General features: G+C 47.4%; 1 pseudogene; it reads right to left on the bottom strand.

Moving 5' to 3' along the window:
- Window positions 1–115: 115 nt before the first annotated feature.
- Window positions 116–1,604, bottom strand: LOC135914134 (putative nuclease HARBI1; annotated as a pseudogene).
- Between the last annotated feature and the right edge of the window lie 6,230 nt (window positions 1,605–7,834).

The raw sequence follows: 7,834 nt of genomic DNA, 5'->3' as shown, positions 1-7,834 counted from the left end.
ATAAAACACGTTCTAAAACATTATAGGATATCGGTAGTCGTACACCTAGGTGCACTTCGCATTTATGCTTGAGCTCAGATGTATGGCACACTGTGGAGAAATCTGCAGTCTTTACCTAAGTGAAGCTCTTCTGGATAAGTAGCTGCCGTGCTTGCATTTCTGAAAAGTTGTCAGTGAGGCGATCAACTGGTGGCAATGCAGTGTTCGATTTGCCGTTGTCGTGCTGGAGGGGCTTGCGGGAACTCTGTGAACAGGAGGCTGCGGCTCCTTCAGCAGACAACCCAAGTTGTGCAGTGCTGCACAGGCTGTTATAATGAGGACGATGTTTGCCTCCTTATGCTGCAGCCCCATATCCATGCAAGGAAAGCGGCGCTTCCAGACGCCGAACGCCCTTTCAACAATGTTGCGTGTCCTTATGTGGGCTTTCTGGTACCTGTTTGTATAAAGGTTTATTGCACGTTATCCCACAAGCACTACGATTCGATGCCACACCTCAATAACGTGGTCCATGTTTCCGTCATGCAACGTCACCGACATGTTAAATTACCTTCCTTGTGGTGTGTGTGCTGGGCCAGGATCTGAGAGCGGTGTCAGCAAGAATGGCTGACATGCATACCCCGCATCTCCCAGCAACACTCCAGGCACCCTGCTCTCCTCGTAGAGCACCCGCAAGCGGAAATTGTCAAAAATTCGGCTATCGTGCACCGAACCTGGCCAGCTGGCAACGATGTGAAAAAATTGCAAGTGTGGTCCGGCGACAGCCTGCATCAAAGCAGCAACATATCATTCATCAATATTAAGGCGCATTTACTTCATGAGTTCGGGATAAACTACCCGTGTCGTACGGATGCATGTTGTTGCACACAATCACTGTCGATAAAGTCTTTCGATCACAAACCGCAGACAGTAGTCCTTCTTTAAGAACCCCGGCGAAACTCGCATTAATGGGCACGCAGAAAACGAAAAAAAAGAAAGAAAATTAAGTGTTACTATGTTCTAGTCATACACATCATAGGAAACGAAGGTAGATTCTAATACAATCACTGGGTTTAAAATAAAATGACGGACCTCGAGCGCAGCAAAACATGCGACGAAGGTACAAGCTCCGAGCCCCTACATATTAGCTGCATTAATATACTCCGCCAGCGCTCGATACAAGCGAGCTATGAATGTACGTCCCGCAAGAATAATAAAAAAGAAAGAAAAGCACAGCACATGCAGTACGCGAAATACAGGCGAGCTAAACTGTTCAGAGTGTTTCAATTTTCATTGCTTACCTGCACGCTGACGGAGAAAAAGCCCTTGCGGTTACGGAAGACCTCCGCGTCGTCACCGCCGGGGCTTTTAATGCGCACGTGTGTGCAGTCAACGCATCCGGTTACGCCAGGAAATTCAGCCACTTCATAAAAATCCCGCATCACTTTGGGAAGTCTGGCCGACTGCGGGAAGCGCACCAGCATCGGGCGCAGGTGCTTCGCGATGAGCAGAGTCATCTTTCCAACTGCACGGCACACTGTTGACTGAGGAATGCGCAACAGATCCCCGGTGACTGTTTGAAACGTGCCAGCACCGTAAAACCTCAGAGCCATCAGCAACTGCAGCATGGGAGGCACAGGCTGTCGTCTGTTGTCTCCGCTTTCCCGGATAGGCAACATAGCGAGAAGCTGTCGCACGGCGTTCTTCGTGAATCTGTGGCGACCGAGGAATTGTTGGTCGTCGTACAGCTCCATCGGATTCCCTCGGTCACGTAGGGCGGGTCGCGGAATTCTTGGCAAGGAATGCGCCTCTAGAAATGCTGTATCCATGGCGTGGCAAGCAAACTCGAAAGCAGCTAACCTCCGCGCGACATTCGTTCGGGCCGCTGCCATGTTGGAATACCGCACGAAGTCAGTTTCAAGCTAGCCCGGGAGCAGACTTGAAACGCGGGCGGACTTCGACCCAGCCAAGTCGTTCGCAAGTCGTCAGCAAGATCGAGAACGATTTAAGACTCGCAGCGAAGCTGTCTTGAGACTGCCAGAAGTCAAGTTCAAGCCAAGTTAGATCTCTGCGTTCGGGGGTTACTATAGAAGTGCAGAGAAGTCAGCTTAAGCTACAGCTTGCACTAGACTGCTACTGAACACTATCGAAGAGAGACAAGAGTAAAATGAATAATGTAGGTTCAAATAATCTGGTTCGAATTACAAAGACTGTCACTGAAAGGAATCCTTTATTACGTATTTTGAATATGTCCCGTGTACGCGCTAGAACAACAAAAGCTTGTTTCTTCCATCGCACACATTTGTAATGGACGGCTATCTGACAAGCTTGTTTTAGGGCCTCGACTGACGCCTACAGTGGAGCTGCAGTTGTGAGCGCAGAAAGCCTTTCTACAAGCCACAGTGCTAGACGCACAGCTTTAGAGTAGCCACAACGTGATGCAATGGTGATACGCACGTACTTCTCGTATTAACAAAGCAGCTTGAGGAGTTAAAGCCCGCGCGACGACCCATAAAAGAAAAAAAATGTAATGCATATCTTTAACAGACAGTAAGTCACATGTGTGCATTACGAAACAAGCGGGGGTCAGTCGATACTCTAGTTGACATCAAGAACAAAAGATCCGTGGCTGCCTAAGCAGAGATGAGTTCTGAATGCGAAAGCATTCATGTTCAATTGAACGCCAATGAGCGGTCCTTCCACTGTTGTGCAGCGATTAATGTACCATAGCGGTACGCACTGCCCAAGCCAACAAGCAGCAGCAGCAGTAGCCATCACCGCATACTACCGTGGTCTTGCTTGACGAGAGACCGATGAAGGAGCAGCGGCCACCGAGGCCGGCAGGCTGGCGCAGCAGCTAAGCCCAGTGGGCGTGAAGGAGATACGGACTGCGCGCCGGCATGCGAGAACGACACGAAGGCACCCGCACACGAGCGTCTGCTAGGCAGGCACATACGGGCAAGTTCAGAACCGCGTTTTGCAGGACGCGGCAACGACGCTTGGCGTCCTGGGTTGTCCGGTTCCATTCGGAACTTCTAGTGAAAACGCGCGCTCCGTTCAACGGATTTCGTCTTTCATCGGAGGTGTTTGCGTTTATTTGCGCCAGGGCCGGTCACGCTCAGCATATCGGATACCGACAAGGAACTAGCAACTGGTGACTGTGAACATGAGAATACTAATGTGTTCTTGTGCGACGCCTACGTGCCGGAAAGTGGGCGGTACGGTTTTGGGTCCGCCGATCTGAGATACAGCGACACTGAGGGCGAAACACACACTCTATTTCCCCGCCTGCGCCTGAGAGATGAAATCTACTTGAGAGAGTAAGTGAGGATAATTATCTCTTCAAATTAGTGCCTGCCACCTGACGGTTATCGAGGCTCACAAAACATTGTGCCGTTTCTCGTAGCCACCTGCGAATGCCGCCTAATGTCTTCGACACTTTGATCGGTCTCGTGCGGCCCCTGATTGACCGGCAGATGACACCATTCCGGGATACCATTTCCGGTCATGTTGCACGAGCACTGATGATACGGTAAAAGCTATTTCAATCATGTATTTTTCTGTAGCCAAGCAATGCTCAATCTATATGGTACGCTTGTACTCATATTCAAGATAAATTTTATTTACGCGCGGAAAGCTTACCGCACAGCCCATGGTTGCATTGGGACATCAACGCACAAAAAGGTCTGTATACGGTTCTTTGGTGCACGCTCAATAATCCTAGGCGATCGACAATTAACCCTGGCCTCTTTCTCAACACACACACCTAACACCTACCAATGGTGTGCTTTCGTACGTGAAGTCCGAGTTCATTTTATTTAGTATTTTCGGCTGTGCAAAAATGAACATGCGAGTCAGCGATTATTTACTTAACTGATTATGCTATTACTGCAATTCTATTTGTGTTATTGTGGAATACCAAGCGAATATTCTGTGCGTTACAATATTGGCTGGTAATGTGTGAATAAAAAAATATAGGATTTTTTACGGATTCTTCGCAAAGTGAGACACCTTAAGGAGTCTATCCTACAATTTCCTAACAAGGAGGTCAACATCATGTGAAATTGTCGAGAAAACAACTGCCACACTTTGGGACGCTCTTCAGTCAATGCATTTAAGATTTCCCGCAACTTCACAGGAGTGACTAAGGGTAAGCATAGAAGCTCTGATTCTTATGTTGTGTGAAATCTGAGGAATCAAGGCATTTTAGTGGTTCTTGAGGATACCGTGCTGTAGTTCAATATTAAATCCGTTCTGTTACACAGCCTTGCACTTGTCAAGTACGTATTTGTGTGACAGGTTTGGAAGGAGTACTGAGCGCAAAGACACTGGGAACATCATTTTATGCAATAAACAATGATGCACATCAATACGCAAGTTTCCTGTTATGGTTCGGACATTGGACGTGCAACGTTGATTCACTTATATGCTTTCAAGTTCGTGCCACATTGCTGCCTGGAAACAAACTTTGTTATGTTAGTATTTTTTGGCGTGTATGACTGCTGTTTCTTGGTTGAATATTTAGTGCTTGAGCTGTCATGATTTTTCATGCTTACGTTCACATACGTTTTGACGCCCTCTTCATTTCACTCTTTTCCTCCCAGTAGACGCGTTGGCCAGATTAGTGACCCCGAAATAGGAATCTGTCAGTCTATTGAAGTCAGTGATGCCACTTGATGATGTCTTCTGATAACAATGATTATTACTTCCACAGCTAACCTACGCATTTACATGAGGATCTATTGACTACAACATCAAGACGATTAACGAATAAAACCAATTGATGACCTGTACTGTAACTACGCCATCTTAAGATTGCAGAAAGCACGGGAGAATTTCGGAACTTTCCTAACTGCGTACGAAGCATCGGTGGCAAACACGTGCACGAACACCACTGAGGATCAAGGAAATCTAAATTATCAGAAAACATACAGTGTTGTCCTCCTAGCTTTGTGCGATGCACATTAGAAATAAGTCAATTCTTTGACTGCGTGGAATTTTACTCTGTTGTTCTCCTTAGCCTGCACTCAAGTGCTTTCCTGGCGCCGCAGACAGCATAGCTGTCGGTGTGCTCCAATTTACAATGCGCGCATTCACAAACTGTGCGTTTGTGTGAGCCCAGCATAACAAATTCAGCAGCCAAGGTTACCACTGCGGAATAAATTTATTGTGTACGGGGGTGTGTTCTTCACTTATTGTCCTAATGTGTGTCGGCTTCTAGGTTCACTTATTTAGACACTGGCCATTACGGCGAAGACGACAGTGGGATCTTGCATCGATCACCACTGCTGGAAGTGCTGGAAAACGGTGTGTTCGCGATTCCTCATCCAAAGAGCGTTGGCTCAATAGGTCCCATTTCATACCACATGACTGGCGATAAAGCTTTTCCACTGAAGCCATTCATGATGAGGTCTTATCCACGACGAGGTCAATTGGAAATTATTTCTACTTCATATATCTGCATTTACTGCACTATGTATGCTGCCTTGCTATTACAATATGGTGTTTTGTTGCCTTCATTTAAAATGCTAACTAAAGCTATATCAAAGTCTGCATGTAGACTGCGAAGCTTTCAATTGCCATACATCAGTGAGATAAGCCTGCACGGTAGATAAGAACAACACTGATTTAGTCACTTGGCACGTTTAGCAAAATGTAGAATTGCTGTTGATATACCGTTTCTCTATTCCTCAGATCTGCAAAAGTTCACGAATGGCCCAGCTCATTGGCAAGAGTATTTCAAAAGGGCAACATTCAACTATCGTCTGAACCGTGCAAGACGGTTGATTGAAAATGTTTTCGGAATCATGTAAAGCAGATGAATAATTTTGCGGCGACCATTTAGAGCGTCAGAGCAAACGACCGTAAATACTGTAAAGTCTTGTATTGTACGGCGCAACTTTCTGCTGTGTTATTCACCGAAGTAGCCATCTGCACACAGCCCTTGAGCTTTCACTGATCATGAGGACTGGGATGGAAAAATTACCGACGATTACGTTACTTCCTAATGCGAAATTTGAGCGCAGCAAATAAGCTGTTTCACCTTTTCGATAGATTGAGGCAAAGAAATCGAGCAACACATGTATGCGCTATCACAGAATTTTTTGTTTATTTTTCACACGTATTCCTTTAACAAAGACTCCACTAACAGTTCTTGACAGTCATGAAGGAAGCTTTGTGGTCGGAGAAATAGACTGATATATGTTCGACTTGGTACACCAATGCTTGATTCTCAAAGACGAGATCTATACAAGTGCCTCGCGAGGTTGTCACAGCCGTGGGACGCGTTACGAGCGAGAGGAACGGGATGTTCTCCCGCATAAGTGTTAGGAAATTGCTGTTTGTCTTTATGTCAACATTAAAGTCCCCCACTACTAACATCGGTTTGGATCGATGGACGGTTAATGCGAGTTGCAGGAAGTGCACGACGTCTTTCGTGAGTGCGGTAGCGGACTCACGAAAGCGGTATCAGTCGGTCGCTGCTAGCGCTGGGGGGATGAAAGGGGGGCGGAGCTGGTTACGAGGCCGACGACAACGCCGACGACGACGCGAAACCCAGGAACGGACGCCAAAGAGCCATTTGTGTAGCCAGCCCTCCTCCACAGTCTCTCCACCTCCCTTCCATCATCCTCCCTCACCCGGAGAGCCGACAGCGCGCATGCGCGGCGGCGGAGCAGGTTACGAGGCCGACGACAACGCCGACGACGACGCGAAACCCAGGAACGGACGCCAAAGAGCCATTTGTGTAGCCAGCCCTCCTCCACAGTCTCTCCTCCTCCCTTCCATCATCCTCCCTCGCCCGGAGAGCCGACAGCGCGCATGCGCGGCGGCGGAGCAGGTTACGAGGCCGACGACAACGCCGACGCGAAACCCAGGAACGGACGCCAAAGAGCTGCGCTCTAAAATTGTCGATGAATCTTTGAGAGATGCCAGTGACAGCCTGCCAGGCATGGGGGATGTCAGTATGTCTAGATATCATTCAGCAAAGTTAAACTATCTTGCAAGTGAAAGCACACACAATGAAAATTAGCTTCTTGGGATTCTGATGGTACTGCATTTTGTTGCCTTTGCAGGGCAGCTATTGATTTGTGCAACCACTTGGCAACCTATTTCATGAATGAAGGACGGGTGCCATGGCAGGAGGGGATAGTGACCCGTGCAGGAATAGAGGTAATGACACATAGTTTTTGAATGATTTGCTCAAAACCAGTGTTGCAGATTCATAAAGTCACAATAAAATGCATTCCTTAGTGCACGGATGTAAATGGGCGTACACAGCAAATCTTCGTTAAGGTAGTTCCAGCTCAGCTTTCAAAATAGGCGAATGAATTTTACTGATTATTTCAGCGCGTTTTCTTGTTGGTAGCTTTCGCAGCTTTGTGGTCATCCATTTGAGAACCTCCTGGCATTCATCTGTTGGACCTCTGGCACTGAGTACTTCGAGCTCCTTTGCTCTCTGAATTTCGCTTAGCGTACTGCTGCAGCTTTCCAGGAATTCTTGCATTAGTTCCTCGAACGGGTCATTATTTATTTACTGTAATAACAGTGCCGCACTTTTATTAGAGAGGTACACAGGCGGGAAATGTTTTGCAGAAGAAGGAACAGCAGAACTACCGAAACTGTGGTTCCTCTGAGAGTCGTGCTTGGGAAGGCTGTGCGGATGACTGAGCTCATGGCTGGGCTACTGACTACACTCTGCTTGTACCACTTTTGGACCTTGGTTGCGCATGAAAAAGAAATATATTCTGCGAAGGGTTGCAACTTGGCCTGTCTTGAGACATGGTCAGCCGCGATACGCTGCACGATCAATGTAGGTCGAAGTGAACAAGCTGGGTATAGAGACAGTGTAATTCGATGC

The sequence above is a fragment of the Dermacentor albipictus genome, unplaced genomic scaffold (genome assembly GCF_038994185.2).
Source record: "Dermacentor albipictus isolate Rhodes 1998 colony unplaced genomic scaffold, USDA_Dalb.pri_finalv2 scaffold_15, whole genome shotgun sequence".
Taxonomy (NCBI): domain Eukaryota; kingdom Metazoa; phylum Arthropoda; class Arachnida; order Ixodida; family Ixodidae; genus Dermacentor; species Dermacentor albipictus.
Note: the sequence above shows the minus strand (reverse complement) of the source record. Positions and strands in the feature narration are given on the sequence as shown.